Source organism: Trachypithecus francoisi, unplaced genomic scaffold (genome assembly GCF_009764315.1).
Source record: "Trachypithecus francoisi isolate TF-2019V2 unplaced genomic scaffold, Tfra_2.0 Contig00311_ERROPOS72643+, whole genome shotgun sequence".
Taxonomy (NCBI): domain Eukaryota; kingdom Metazoa; phylum Chordata; class Mammalia; order Primates; family Cercopithecidae; genus Trachypithecus; species Trachypithecus francoisi.
The window spans coordinates 34,602-50,726 of NW_022680561.1; the positions used below are offsets into that span (position 1 = coordinate 34,602).

The 16,125-nt window shown below is 41.1% G+C and overlaps 1 pseudogene; it reads left to right on the top strand.

The window, feature by feature from the left end:
* The first annotated feature begins 2,013 nt into the window (after positions 1-2,013).
* Positions 2,014-14,286, top strand: LOC117083235 (annotated as a pseudogene).
* The last annotated feature ends 1,839 nt before the right edge of the window (positions 14,287-16,125 follow it).

A 16,125-nucleotide genomic window follows, 5' to 3' on the forward strand; every position in this document is an offset into this window, starting at 1 on the left:
CACCTCTTCCAGCCTCCAATATAACCAACTACTTTTCTGCTCCACACCAGGTTTCTCTTTGTTCGGAGACCCCCTCCCTCTGTCTCTGTATGGGGGAGCTGTTTTCTTCTTTCTTTTTTGCCTATTACATTATCTGCTCCTTAAAACCACTCTATGTGTCTCCATGTCATTTATCCAAACAGCACAAGACCAAGGACCTTGGTGTTCCTGTATCACTCTCATATGAGTATCCAAAGTAGACATAGAATGAATATGGAACAGAAAGTAGGATGGTGGTTACCAGGGACTAGGAACGGGAAGGAGAGGGGTAGTTGTTCAGTGGGTATAGAATTTCAGTTTTGCAAGATGAAAAAGTTCTAGAGATTTATTTCACAGCAACGTGAACATAATACTACTGATCTGTACACTAAAAAGTGGTTAAGATAATGAATTCTACGTGTTTTATACAACAATTTAAAATTTTAAAAATAAAAATTAAAAATTGATTTCAAGAGAATATTGCTTTGTTTCCTGCACACCTGCCTTTACACAGAAGACACAAAACCCTTTTGCTCCTAGGTCAGTGGTTCTCAACACGGATGTGAGGAGATTTTGTTCTCCCTCCATCAAGAGACATGTGACAATATCTGATGATGTTTCTTGTTGTTACATATAGGGTGGGGTTGTGCTGGCCTAGGCCAGGGAGTCTGCTAAGCATACTACAGCACCCAGGAGAGTCGCCTACCACAAAGAATTACCCTGTCCAAGACGGCATTAGTAGCTTATTTGAGAAACCTGTCCTAGATTATTAATCAGAATGTGTTATTGATATATAATATTATTAATCCGAATGTGTTATTGATATATAACTTCTCCCTTCTAGTTAGGTTGGTAGAGCTCAGACTCTGGAAAAAACTGGGAATGTAAAAGGCTGAATGAGTGTAAGCTGAAAGACAAGAGAGAGGAGTCTTGTTTGGAACTTACTGAAGCCAAAATGGAAAAAAAGGAAGGTTGGGGGAGGAAAGACAAACAGACCACTTTTAGGTCAAGTTCTGTAGGGTTCTGTACTAAGCACCTTACACCTGTTGTTTCACATAATCCTTAAAACTCAGAAATCATTTTAAATTAAATAGCACAGACTGGAGAGGGAGTCTTTGCTTGGGTAGGCAACTTTAACTGGTTTATTAGCACATTCCCCAGAAGGGAAAGGGGGTGTGATTGCTCCTGAAGAGAGACCAAAGCGCCTTTTTAATCAAAGCTCAGGAGGAGAGCTGCATTCCAGTGTTTCACAGATGCTGTGAGGGTGGCAAAGATGCAAGGCACCCACCGGAAACACAGCCAGCACTCTGTGAAAGGGAAGGGGCACCAGGAGCGCGGGTGAGTGAGGTTGGAGGTGATTCTGCCCCTCTCCCCAGGCTTTCTGGGTGAGTCCATTCCCCCTCTCAGACTCATTGTTAGAACTCAAGACAAGCCAACTACATTTCGTAATGTTTGTGTCATTCAGACCCTGAGAACTAATCCAGCCTTCTGAATGGTGCTTCTTAACTCCTTTCTTCAACAGAAGAGTTAATGTGTGGAATTAAGTGTAGAACCCATGGCCCTCTGAGGTGGCGGTGATGGTTCAGGTTGTGTTTCTGGGTTCATTCTGGCAGCTCCTCCAAGGAAAGGAGGAAGGAAGCTGGCAGGGTGGGGCTTTGCCATTACCCTGGATGGCTCTGGTTTCCTTGCCTGATACATTGAGGTCAGCTTCAAAAGAATGCCCAGCCAAGGGTTTGAAGGGGCACAGTGGCTCTGTCTTCACAAAACCAGCCTGCATATGAGTTTGCTGAATTCATTTAGGTCCTGCTGAATCTTTCCATTTGTTCCTTCTCCATTTCAATATTTCAATACTTCCCTAGAGGGGCCCAACCTTTCTGGAAGGCAAAGATGTTGCTAGAGAAAGAGAGCAGCCAGAGGAAGAAGATGACTTTAGAGTAGGCAGCAGTTGGGCAATGATGTTGAAAGGCTGCTTTCAACCTGCCAAGACTTGGAGAATTAGAAAAGCAAAACAAAACAAGCAAATACACAAACTATATCCATAAAACAATTTTTATGTTCTATATTACTATTATTAGCTATATATTACTGAATGTTCCTTTAAAGCAGTATAGTCATTATTGCTATTATTATTGATATTATTATGGTTGGTTACATACAGTGGAATATTGTTATTTATATTATGATTACTAGCACTATTATTATTATTATTTACAGGTTATTGAAAGCCTCAAAGCAGCATACGCTCTTTATAATATTTTTGCTGATGTTTATGACAATTCTCCAGTGTTGGTATTGCTCCTCTATTGACAAGATTAGAAAACTGAAGCTCCAAGAACAGACTCGCCTAATAACAGGGAACTTGTACACCTCGAAGTGGCAGTTCACATAGAAGGCTCCGTGACTCCCGAACTCTCACAATTATGAGGTGGTCTTTTTCATGGTTTTTCTGAAGTTACTAGAAGTTTACAGAAAAGGAAGTGCAGGCACATTTCACAGATCTACAGTCTGTAAGTATCACATCCTGTATAGCTGTAAACGCTGGAATAAGGAAGGGCTGATGACTCTCAGAAGATGAAGGTAAGTAGAAACCGTTGATGGGACTGAGAACCCCGAGTTAAAACCTCTTGGTAGCTTCTGAGGACTCAGCTGGAACCAGTGGCCACAGGTAGATAATGCTGAAAGTCTTTTCTCATCTCCCTTGCTGTGACGTCATTAGAGGAGTAATTTGACTTGAAACTCATTGACAGCAGTTAAGAGACACTAGAGCACTTTGGAAATAGAGTGGGCAAATGGGAGGAGTATCTGGTTTTAACTCTGTTTCCTCTGAATTCTAACTGCATGATCTTTGTGAGTCACTTACCTAAGACTGTGTAATTAATGGGAGCACAGGTCTTGTCTCTTCAAATGTTCTTAGGCCCTTTGCACACTGGGCAGTCTGTGGACTGAGAATGGTGCAGTGAAAAGAGATCCAAGCTGAGCTCAGCAACAAATGCCACAGCCAATTTGGTCTTAATGCTAAAAAGTGGGGAGGACTGAGGATGCAAGCCTATGTGTTATGACTCCAAGACTGGTTCTCATACCACTACATGTAGCTGCTTCTCCAACCTGAGTAAACTCAGACACAGGCTGGCATTGCCAGGTGGGAAGGTAGGAAGAAGTGGAATGATCTAGAGATTTATGCGGAGGCTTCAGATTCAAGGAAAGCTGAGATCCAAAACTGGCTTTACAGCTTCCCAGCCATGTGAACAGGGTTGAACAATAAGGATAACTACAAATATTTCTTCAGCATTAACTCTATGCCACAGCATGTATATTACTTGCATTCGTAACTCAAACTTTATTTTCAGTGCTCTTATTTATTACATGTTTTTGCTAACTTACTAACATGCAGAGCTGTTGTAAGGATTAAAACCACTGCATAAGAACTAAGAGCATGTCTAGTAAAATATGATAAACATATTTAAGATGAATGCTAATAGACAAAAAATAAGTAAGCAGAGTTCAGTCTGAAAATTCATCAAATAAAGAGCAATACAGTTGTTGTCAGTAGGACTGGGCAAAGGGACATTGCTGCATATTGCAAATTTTGTGTGACCCTTTGCCTCTGGACATTGGGGCCTCTCAAGATTCATGTTGCTGCCACCCTGTGATGTGTTTATTATCTATAATGGACTGTGCCAAACATTAGGGAAAAATCCTCAGGAAACCAAGGTTGTGTGGTTTTCACTGTTCCATACTACCAGTTTCTTTCTCTAACAGACAGGTCAAGTCTGGACTAACTGGCAGAAACTGACTTACCAGTTTTGCAGCCAGAACCTGGGAGCTCTGTACTTTTTAAGAGCTGAATCTATTTTTTCTTCCATAGTTGGCAACACCATCATGACGTCCCAACCTGTTCCCAATGAGACCGTGATAGTGCTCCCATCAAATGTCATCAGCTTCTCCCAAGCAGAGAAACCCGAACCCACCAACCAGGGGCAGGATAGCCTGAAGAAATGTCTACAGGCAGAAGTCAAAGTTATTGGGGTAAATCTAATTCAGAACATGTTGGAGAGGGATTGGGGGAAGTGCCAAGAGATGATGTATGTCTTGGGACTGGTCATCCATTGTGAGTGTGGAGACCCTTAAGTTTTGCCAGAGGGACTTTGCAGTAGAAGCCACTTGGAGAAAACTGTCCCAGAACTTTTCCACAAGAGGTTGTCTTAGAAATGTTTTTTCCCTTACTCTGAAGATGAGGAACTGATTTTCTCTTGTTGTCTTTATATTGGTGCAATACAGTGCTTCTCTATATTTTATTTTACAAAAGTAATGGTGGTAAATAATTACATATTTTGTGTGTGTGTGTGTGTGTGTGTATGTATTTCACAATTGCATGCTTAGTAATCCACACTGACTCTTTGCAAAGAATTTTACCCTCACTGCAAATTAGAGGAAATATACACCTCCTTTCCCTCTTTTCTCCTTACCTTTTTGAGAATGGAAATGATATTCACCTTCTGTTTGCCTCTGCACTTATGTGATCTGAGGTGAGGCACTCCATTTAACTGGATTTCAGGGCCTGGTGGGACTGGTTTCCTTGCCTCATGTACAATCACGTGGGTTTCTGTGAGGCTCACGTGGGTTTCTGTGAGGCTCACGTGACATAAGGTCTAGAAAACTTCTTAGTAAATGATATGAGAGCTGTGAATCTCTGAGGTGGACGTCCAGGAGGGAAACTACCTCCTAAGACAGAGCTTCAGTTAGACATGAGAGCATGCAGTATTTGGTTTCTGTCCCTGTCAGTTTGCTAAGGGTGATGGCCTCTCAATGATGAGAACATATGGACACGTAGAAGGGGACAATGCGCACTGGGGCTTTTCGGGGGTGGATGAGGGAGAGGATCAGGAAAAATAACTAATGGTACTAGGCTTAATACCTGGGTGATGAAAGAATCTGTACAACAAACCCCCATGACGCAAGTTTACTTATGTCACAAACCTGCACTTTTACCCTTGAACTTAAAAGTAAAAAATGAAAGAGCTTCCAGAACTTCAGCTTTTGGTTTGTGAACTGCAGTTTCCAAGGAGGTGACCAGAGGGCCAAACTCCATGTCCAGTGGAGTCTGGGAGATGAGGGGAGGGACTTCTGCACCGTCAATCCTCCAGAGAAAGTGAGGGCTTCCAGATGCCCCCTGTTCTCAGAGAGGTAGAGAGTGAGTTACTAGTCATGGACTCAGAAGTCCTGAGAGATGGGAAAACAAATCCCAGCACTTGCTGTGAGCTGGAAGCAGGAGCCGTGAGCACACTAGGGCCTGAGAGGCAGAAATGCAGAAGCCTTCCTGAGCGCCTGCCAGACACCCGAGACTGTGGCTTCTGTGGCAGAGCCGCACACCCTCCAGAGTGTCTTTTCATGTTTCTCACTGCAGAGTTTCCACAGGGTTTGTATCCTCACTGGGATCTTGCACAAGGTGATAATGCTTTAGCGCCATGGGAGAGGCAAAAAAATCCTGTTTTGTTTGTTTGTTTTTCACACGGAGTCTCACTCTGTCACCCAGTCTGGAGTGCAATGCCACAATCTCAGCTCACTGCAACCTCCATCTCCTGGTTCAAGCGATTCTCCTGTCTCAGCCTCCAGAGTAGCTGAGATTATAGGTGCACACCGCCACGCCCGGCTGATTTTTGTATTTTTAGTAGAGATGGGGTTTCACTGTGTTGGCCAGGCTGGTCTCGAACTCCTGACCTCAGGTGATCCACCCACCTTGGCCTCCCAAAGTGCTGGGATTACAGGCATGAGCCACCGTGCCCAGCCTGGCCATGTCTTTACAAATGCTGGTTTTAATCCTCAATCTTCCTTTCTCTTCCCACAGATTATTCAGATCTTATGTGGTGTGAAGGTATTGAGCTTGGGAATCATTTTGGCATCTGCTTCCTTCTCTCCAAATTTTACCCAAGTGATTTCTATGCTGTTGAAGTCTGCTTACCCATTCATAGGACCCTTGTTGGTGAGTAGTTTCTGAGGAGGGAAGCATGGGGCGAAGAGGGGAGGGAGATGTCAATAGCTTAAACACTACACCTGCCACCTTGCTATGTTTGATCTGCTGGGAGCAAGGAGTCAATGGTGAAACTTGTTCTCTTGTGTGTGTAGTTCAGGGAGGATGGCAGGGGGTTCCTGATTTTAGATCAATTTCTCATCAGACTCAAATACGCATTTCTTTTGAAGATCATCTTATTTTTCACCTTATCATCTTGAGCTATGATGAAGTTGGTGACTTCTCTCTGGGTTTAGGCAAAACATTCATGAATTAGGATAAAGTTGGGAAGGAACTTTTTGTATTAAAAAACAAAGCATCAGTGGAAAACATCATACACTCACAGAGAAACCACACAGATAGATGCTTGTGGGACCATGGAGGAAGGGGAACTTACACCTCTGAGCATTTTGAAAATGCTTTTACTGCATTGACGGATTCCCAGGGAAGGCTGAGCAGATGTCTGTGTTCCAGTGGTGGGCTGGAAATCCCTCTGAAATAGCTGCAGCTCTGGGGTTTCAAAAGGACTTAGTAGTCCTTTTCTCAAAGAACTGCTTTCTCTTAGATTGAGGCTTTCTCATAATTAAGCTTCTCCTTAATAGATGTTTTTTCCTTCAACTGCCTGCACCTCAGTACCTGTTATTAGCTCTTGTTTTACATTTGTTTATTCGATGCATCAGGAAGTTCACCTGTTTATCTATCATATCCATTTGTCTTCTTTTATTAACAGAAGTTTCATTTGGATTTGGATCTCACCAGTTTTCCACAAATGATATTTTTCTATGTCAAGATCCATGCAAGGCTACTACATTACACTGCATTACATTTGGTCATGATGTCTCAGGCTCCTCTAGACTTTCTCAGATTTTCCTTTTGCTTGAGGACTTTGGTAGTTTGAAGTAGTACTGGCTGAGATTTTTACAGAATGTTCCTAAATTGGGGTTTGTCTGATATTTTTCTGATGTTCAGAAAATGGTGCTTTACCTCTGCTATCATCAGCCAAAAATACACCCAAGTCTAAACATCAGAAAAATATCAGCATGTTGTCACTGACACAATTTACCTTGATCATGGAGCTTACTGAAGCCAAAATGGGGAAAAAAGGAAGGTCGTGGGAGGAAAGACAGTCAACAGACCACTGTTGGTTTCTCCTCTGTAAAGGTTTCTCCTCTGTAAAGTTACTACTACTAACTACTAAAGTTACTATTGCTTTCTCCTCTGTAAAGTTACTACTTTTTTCCCTCCTCTTTCTATAACCTATTCTTTAAGAGCAAGTCACTAAGCACAGTCCACCTTTGAAGAGGCATCTAGTCCATATTTTATAGACTTGGCATTTGTCTATATAGACAAGTAACTAAATGCCTGGGTTACAGGAATCACAATATTACTTTGGTGTTTGTCCCCCTTTCTTCTGTTCCTTAATGGCTCTAAATCTGTAGATCATGAATACTCTAGAGGATGAAAAAAATTTCTTTCATTTTGTAAACACAACCTTGAAAGTTTCTGCCATCCATTCTTGTCTTCCCTTCTGTTCTCCTTGACCATTTTACCTCAGCCTGGGGAGCCAGCAATGTAAGATCCATGTCTCTGACCTATATCTGTTAGCTTTTCCCATCTTTTATTTTCTTTTAAAGAAGACTAGTAACAACACTTTTCTGCTCTTCCAAAAAATTGAAGAGGAGGGAATGTTTCCAAACTCATTTTATAAGGCCAGCATTATCTTGATATCAAAGCCAGACAAAAACATTACAAGAAATCTGCAGGTTAATATCCCTAATGAACATTGATGCAAAAATCTTCAACAAGATCCTAGCAAACTGAATTCAACCACATATTAAAAGGATCATTCACCATGATCAAGTCAGATTTATTTCAGAAATACAAGCATGGTTCAACATATATAATCAAATGTGATGCATCACATCAATATAACGATGGACATAAACTACATGATTCTCTCCAATTCTTTTCTCTTTCCATACCATTGTTTTCATGTCCTTCTCTAAAGAACATCTTAAACCAAAATTTTCTCATTTCATTAAGAAAACGAATATTATTTCCTGGCTGTTAAGATACTCACTTTGTGTATTTGGATATATTTCTGCTATCTTTTGTTTTCTGTTGCTATCTGAAAACTATAGGGGCAAACAGGATAAATCTATGTCTTTAAATGGATATTACCTCATCGATCAACTTGTTCCCCAGGGTCTTTCCCATGAGAGTTTTCTATAAATATTGTGGTAGTAACATCGCAATTACTCTCTACATGGAAACTGACCTCATCATTTTCTCTTTTATCTTAGTTTGTCATCTCTGGCTTTCTATCAATTATCACAGAGAAAAGGTTAACTAACCAAGCTTTTGGTGAGTATAATAACTATAACCCACAACCCAATGGATCGAAATGAAACTTAGACAGAACTCGTTAAGGTCAGTCTTTCTACTTTGAAAAGTTGAAAACTCAGTTCCAGAGCAGTCAGTTGCTAGAGTTAGGAGCCAGGCCTGGAACCTCTGTATCCTTGTTCAGAGCACATTTCTCCAATTATTGCACCCTACATCAAAGTCTGCATTCAAGGAATTATAATATCCTTTTAGCCAGTATCCAAGAATCTATCACAGAAAAATTGTGCTTATTTATGATGCTCTTTTGGTGACAACTGGCCTTCAAATTTAGGTTTTCAATGGCAAGGGAGCTGACAGTGTTACAAAGAGGCCTATTTGTTGGGGTTCACTGTTTAAGCCCAAGTGTTACCACCCTTGAAAAAAATGAGTCAATATGCTGTTTATGTGCAGTACTATCTCTCATTGTTTCATCTATCTCACTAGAAAGATAATACTTTTATTTTGTTTGAGTATAAATTCTTGCACCCTAAAAGTTGTCCTTAGTCATTTGTATTGGCTAAGAAAAAAAAATGCTTTACCTGCCTTTATCCCTTATTCCAGCAAAAACTAGAGTTGGAACTGGCAGGGAGAGAAAAGCTGGATTATAACAAGAAGTGTTTCTTGTCTGTAAAGTTTCATTAAGTCTTCACTTAATCCTATATCCCTCAAAGGATTGATGTTGGAGATTATATGAGTGAATGTCCTATCATTTAATTGCACAGAAACTCAATTTGGAAGCTCTGGCTACAAAAATCTCCCAAAGCCAACGAGGAAGTCAGAGAGAACGCCCAGAAAAATGCCAGTTCTTTCTTTCCCTCATTGGTATTTAATTATTATTTGGAACCCGCAGTTACAATCCAGACCACTAGATCTGTGCTGTGCAATATAACTGTCTATGATGGAAATGAAATGTAACTTTCTATGATGATGGAAATGCACTACAGCTGTACTGTACAACGTGGCAGTCACATGTGGCTATCGATGATGTGAAATATGGATAGTGCAACTGAATTTTAAATTTTAATTAATTTTACTTCAAATATAGGTTGCCCATGTGGCTACTGGCAACCATACTGAGTAGCCTCGTACCAGAGTAATGTTTTCAAACTTTTAGGGGGAAATATATGGGCCTCTTACTACAGAGAACAATCCCACAATGAACACGCAGGAAGCTCAAGGATGCAGGATGTAGTCTTGGGGTGGGCTCACACTCACCAGAAACATCGAGGCTTTAGTGAGTTCTACTCTTGTCACACATTGTACCAGCCCTTTTTGAGACTGAAGAGGAGTGCCATCTCAAGACAAATCTAGCTTATTCTAAGAAATATCTACTCTAGGCATCAAGACTACTACTGGCTACCAGGAGGCCCAGGAGTATAGAGTCAGTCATTATGTTGGGAAATTGGGGTCCCAGAGCATCAACTGGTGAGTTCCTAAAAGAAGTGCCTATATGGGATTAAATAACTCTCTACTGTACGGCTATGGGGTGTGCCCTGGAGCCTGCCTACCTGTAACTATAGCTTTCAGAATGCTCTTAGCTCAATTCTCTTTTCTGTGTGAGTTGGAGTCAAGGAAGTCACTTCTGACGTCAGTTTATTTACTCCCTTTGTTTCATAAACGTAGAAATGAGAACCAGAGTGGGAACTAAAACCAAGAAACTGAGTACCCAAGGGAACAAGCTGGGTCAGGTCTATACTGTGACCTCAATTTTCTGACATGCAATCTAGACCTTTTTCCTGTACTTCCCACTGCCTCCCACACATTACACCATCCTTGGGCCTGCACCTAGACCTCTGCCCACAGCCACCCCATACTGCACTCAATGTGGCCAATCATATGCCTGCCCAGGTTCCAGGGTCTGCCTGAGACTCAGAACCATCCCCTCACTCATCTTTAAGAGGTGTGCTTTTGAGAGAGGCAATGGGCACTCAAGAGTGAGCTATTAGGTTGGTGCAAATATAATTGCAGTTTTGCCATTGAAAGTAGTGGTGAAAACCGAAATTACTTTTGCACCATGCTAATACACCATCTACCTTTTCTGTATGGTTGATGCTCGCATGAGGGATTTCTGAGTTGGCCAAGAGAGAAACTGCATCTGGTACATTGTCATCTTTGCTTTTGGTCACACTCATAGTAATTTTCCAGGCAAGCCTAGTGGAGGCCCTGCTATCTGTGCCAGGGAAAGAGTTTAGGAGAGTAACATTCTCTACCACACCACTGAGGTCCTGTTTAAGGGGAACCAGTTCATATATTCATTCATTCAGCCAAGTTTTACGTTGCAGATTCTGAGATTTTTGCTGGACAATGGAGAGGCATACAGCAAAAAATGATCCTTCCCAGCCTTCCTGAGGGAGACACATAAGGAAATAACTTGCAATGTAATGGCAAAAAGGGGTAAGAGAAATTCGCAGCTCATTGGGAATGATCTTTACCCAGCATGTCTCTTTCAGGTGCATAGCAGCCTGGCTGGAAGCATTCTGAGTGCTCTGTCTGCCCTGGTGGGTTTCATTCTCCTGTCTGTCAACCTGGCTGCATTAAATCCTGCCTCACTGCAGTGTGAGTTGGACAAAAGGAATATACCAACCAGACTTCTTTCTTATGATGACTATAATTCGCCTTACACCACGGACTGCTATAAAGCCAAAGCCAGTCTGGCTGTAAGCATTTTTTAGATGGGGTGTTCTAATTTTATGAGGTTTCTGAAAGTCTTGATTTCTTATTATTCCTTCCTTTGAAAATCTCTCTGTTGATTCTGGTTTGGGCATATGGAGGAAGGCCAAGGTTATGTAAATCAAAGGGGGACTGTATGGATGAGATTAAGGGGATTACATACTAATAGAGTGGAATTGAAAATGTCAAATAAGGTTGATGATGAAAAACTAAAACTTATTGTTTGTAGAATTTCTTAAACTAATCTAATTTTGGAGGCATAAATTACAAGTTTGTCAAACTGAGAATGTTGGTACATAGAGTGGTGAATTCAGATTGGCAAACAGAGCAGAAAGACCCGGGTGATCAGAAAATGCCAACAAGGAAACGTGGTATGTGTGTGCGGTAGGGGGTCAGTTTGGTCTAAAAAGACATCAGACTAAAAACAAAGAAACAGAATAGGAAATAGGGAGGTTAGATGGTAAGGGCTTCTCCTTCTAATGATTACAATAATGAATAACAGTGATCAGGTGAGACGGTAACATTATTATTGCTTTTTGTTATAGCTGAAAGAAGTGTGATACATTAAATCAGGAGATAAGAAATACAGGGAGTCAAGGGGTCAGGAGATGCAGACCATCCTGGCTAACACGGTGAAACCCCGTCTCTACTAAAAATACAAAAAATTAGCAGGGCGAAGTGGCGGGCACCTGTGGTCCCAGCTACTCGGGAGGCTGAGGCAGGAGAATGGCGTGAACTCGGGAGGCGGAGCTTGCAGTGAGCCGAGATCGCGCCACCACACTCCTGCCTGGGCGACAGAGCGAGACTCCATTTCAAAAAAAAAAAAAAAGAAATACAGGGAGATGGAGAATGTAACTGATAATTATTGCAGGAAAATTCTCTGTTTGGAAGAAGAAAAATAATTAAGTTTGGCTAACAGAAATAGTATGTCTGAAGTTGAAAGATTAAGGGGTATGTGCATGGTCAGCAACATACTGAGAGGAAAACAGGCAACATAAAAGTAAAAAAGTTGCAGAATATTTATTGTCCTGCAATCATAAAAATGAGATCAGCCAAGAATTCAGCTGGAAGATGGACGCATAGAAAGGTCTGGTCAAAGTCATGCTTGTACAGCACCCATTATAAAGTAGGCCTTCCTCCCAAGGTAATGGTATAATGAGGAAAAAGCGCATGCAAATGAGGCTGACAGTAATCGGCACAAATTAACACCGGGCACAGCCAATTCCACCTTGGGAAAAATTCTGGAGAGAAATTTGAGAGAAATTTGGTAGTGATAAAGATGATGGGATGATTTTACATTGGAAATAAGAGAGCTTCTGTTGAGCTTGCTTGCTGGAACTATTTCTAAGGTAATGGACACAAGGTGTACCTTCTCTTTAACTGTGTGTAAATACCACAAAACAAAAGTTCATGTGATCAAATTATCTCCCTTTATTATCAGATGGCCAGTTCTACACAAAGAATGTCTCAGGACAGAAATGGTAGAACCCATCCTTGTGAGCTGATGTTGGTGATTAGCAACTCTGACAGTTTACTACCTTCACGGTTTCCAAGTCTTAAAGCCACCAAATAAATAAATAAACAACAATAAAAATAAAAAACATCCAAACGGGTTCAGAGACATAGACAGGGATGTCAATACTGAATTTTACAAAGGGCTTACACAGTCAAAACCTCCTTGATCCTCACAAATCTCTGAGAAATAAATGTTAGTATGCATGTCTGATACATGAGAAAACAGGAGCCAGAGAAAGAGAGAGACTTGCCCAGGCTTACACAGCTACTCAGCAGTAAAGGTGAGACTAGAACGGAGCTGCTGATTCTCAGTCCTGGTAGTTATCACACCACTCTGCTCTCTTACTGAGTGAATAATGTCATCAGAACTATCTACATCTCAAAGAAGTAAGAAACAAGAGGATGAAGTGGATTAGTTGATTTAGTTACTACTCATCTTCCCTTCTCAAGAAAATGAATGAGTGAAGGAGTTGAATTAAGACATTTGTGAGGAGGAGCAGTTTTGTTTTCCTGATGGTGTCGTTACTTCATTCTCTAACGGTTGAGGTGGTCTTCTTCTCTGTGGTCACCTCTCAACTAGGCATGAAAGCTTTGGCTGACCCAAGCGCCACCAATATTTTATTTCTTGACTTTCAGGGAACTCTGTCTCTGATGCTGATTTGCACTCTGCTGGAATTCTGCCTAGCTGTGCTCATTGCGGTGCTGCGGTGGAAACAGACTCTGTCTGACTTCCCTGGGTGAGTGCGCTGGCCAGCCTCGTTTAGTCTTGCCTAGTGTATCTTATCTCTGCACTGTGTTGAGTAGGTCACCAAGAGTGGCCGAAGGAACAATCAGTCAGTCATGAGATACACATGGGAGGTCGTTTAAATGGTGATGGAAGACAGAGAAGAAAAGCAGATGGCAATTGAGTAGCTGACAAGCTGAGAGTTCACTGGATATGAAAATAGTTAATCATGAGAAATCAACTGGTTCAATCTTCCCATTTTGTCAATGAAGGGAATGAGACTCTGGGAAGTTAAATGACTTGCCTGGCATTATGCTATGAGTTTGTGCCTGTGCTGAGGACACTAGAACCGGGCTTGCCTCCCTTCTAAGCAGAAACAGTTTCTGCCACAACCACTGATCTCTCTAATAGTATTGACTTGGTAAAGGGCCTTTACACATGTGACTGGATCCAGTGAATGTCTTATGCTCTGCTTTTCCTCCTGGTGATTTTAAAATTCTTTTTCCTTTTAAAAGACGTATTAAAAATGTACTGTTGAATCAAATTCCAAGGGATACCACCCCTACGGACTTACAGCTTTTTTTAACTGAATTTGAAAGCCTTGATTTATCCAGAATTTTATTACAGAGAATAGAATGAATACTAGACTGATAAATTGCAATTATTTGAAGAACCTAGTGATCTATTCTACTTATCTTGGATTAGCTAAGAATTCTATGTATACAGTTGGAAAAATGGCATATATACATCTATCTTGAACCTGAGTAAAGCCTGAAGACCTAACATACTTTGTTTCTTCTAGAGTGTGCTTTTCCTGCCTCACAGTTACTCCTGTCCCCAAAGATGACTCATGATGCTGGATATGAAGAGCTATTGACTTCTTGGGAAAAAAAGGGAGAAATATTAATTGGAAAGTTGATTTTTATGATAATATGGAAAACCTAACCATTATAAAAAAGTGAACTTGAGTTTCCTAAATGTAAGCATTTAAAGTAATGAATATTTGTTTTTTCTTTTTTTTTTTTTTTGAGACGGAGTCTCACTCTGTCGCCCAGGCTAGAGTGCAGTGGCCGGATCTCAGCTCACTGCAAGCTCCGCCTCCCGGGTTCACGCCATTCTCCTGCCTCAGCCTCCCGAGTAACTGGGACTACAGGCGCCCGCCACCTCGTCCAGCTAATTTTTTGTATTTTTTAGTAGAGACGGGGTTTCATCATGTTAGCCAGGATGGTCTCGATCTCCTGACCTCGTGATCTGCCCGTCTCGGCCTCCCAAAGTGCTGGAATTACAGGCTTGAGCCACCGCGCCCGGCCATGAATATTTGTTTTAAAAAAAGCATTTCACTGTCATTTATGATATGTGTTCATTGGGGATCTCTTGGTTTGCCTGATACTGACTTCAGCAAAAGCACGGGGCTGTAAATTACCATTTACTAGACTAGCCAAATAGTCTTAGACATGTCCCAGAAAACTAGACAGAATGATGACTCAATGGATCATGGTGAAGCAAAGGATACAGCTTTTTCTTATACCCCTCAATTGTCAACAGGAGTTCACTAATCTGCTCTGGTGCGCAGACTCTTTTGTCACAGGTGCTACTGATTTATCCCATGTATTTTACTCATTAGTGCATAAAGGCAAACCCCATAATGAAGTCTCAGGGTGTATGAAGGTAGCTGGCTTCAAAATAAAATCTTTGAGTGCATATTTTATTTTAATACTTATTTTGTTGTTTTTTCCTTTAAACACGGAATAAATCAACAATGACAGACATAAACCCAAATTTTAACTCAATGTTCTCCTCACCAATATTCAAACAAAACTAGTGAGTGAACAAATGCTAACCAGGAATACTTATCTGTTATGAAGAGACAACCAGTTCATACTTATTTCCTTATTTCAAAATAAGAAAGACTAATTGTTTGAGTATAAATGTTAAGCCTCACCTTGCTCATGCACGCACACACACACGTGTAAAAAAGTATTTCAGTTTTACATGAGCTCCATTTCTTTGAAAGATGTTGTCATATTTCCCTTGCTCTGACCCTCTGTAGCAGGGGTCATACTTCATGCTCACTATATCAGATATCCTGATACTCAGAGAGTTTCTCTGCTCTTTTTTTCCAGTCTCAAATGGAACTGTCAGTTTCTTTGATTTTAGCTTTATCTTTAAATTCTGTTTCATTATGTCTTCTCCCTGTCCTTTGCACCCCCTACTGACACACACCATTTCTTTCATTTATTTGCCTATTGTGGACATTCAAATTTTATTGATACTTATTGGATACCAGACACTATGCTTGATGCCAGGGCTACCAAAGTGAATAAGATACATGATTTGGCTTCAAGATATTTATAGGCAAATAAGGAAAACAGAGATGACAATGAAATTAAGGATATATACAGGACACTAACTGTTATATAAGCACAGAATGAAGAATATCATCTTCTGCCTAAAAGAATGTAAACAGGTGTGTGTGAGAGAGAGAAAGAGAGAGGGAGAGAAAGATAGAAAAGACAGAATGTCCTTCCTTTGAAAATCCACCTCCCCACTATTAATCACATGGTGCCATCTTCAGCCAAGGAGAGGACCACTGAAGCACTGTCATTTGTCTGGGATAATACCAGAGGTTCATTGTCTCATGCCAAGAAAATTGAAGACATGGACACACAAGGAGTGAGTTAAGAGCAGAAGTTTAATGGCTAAAAGAAAGAAGAGAGCTTCCTCTTGCAGAGGAAGGGGTCCTGAATGGGTTTCTGGGTTTGGGGCAAGATGAGGTTGGTTTTACAGATGAGTTTGAGGAAGTTGTGTC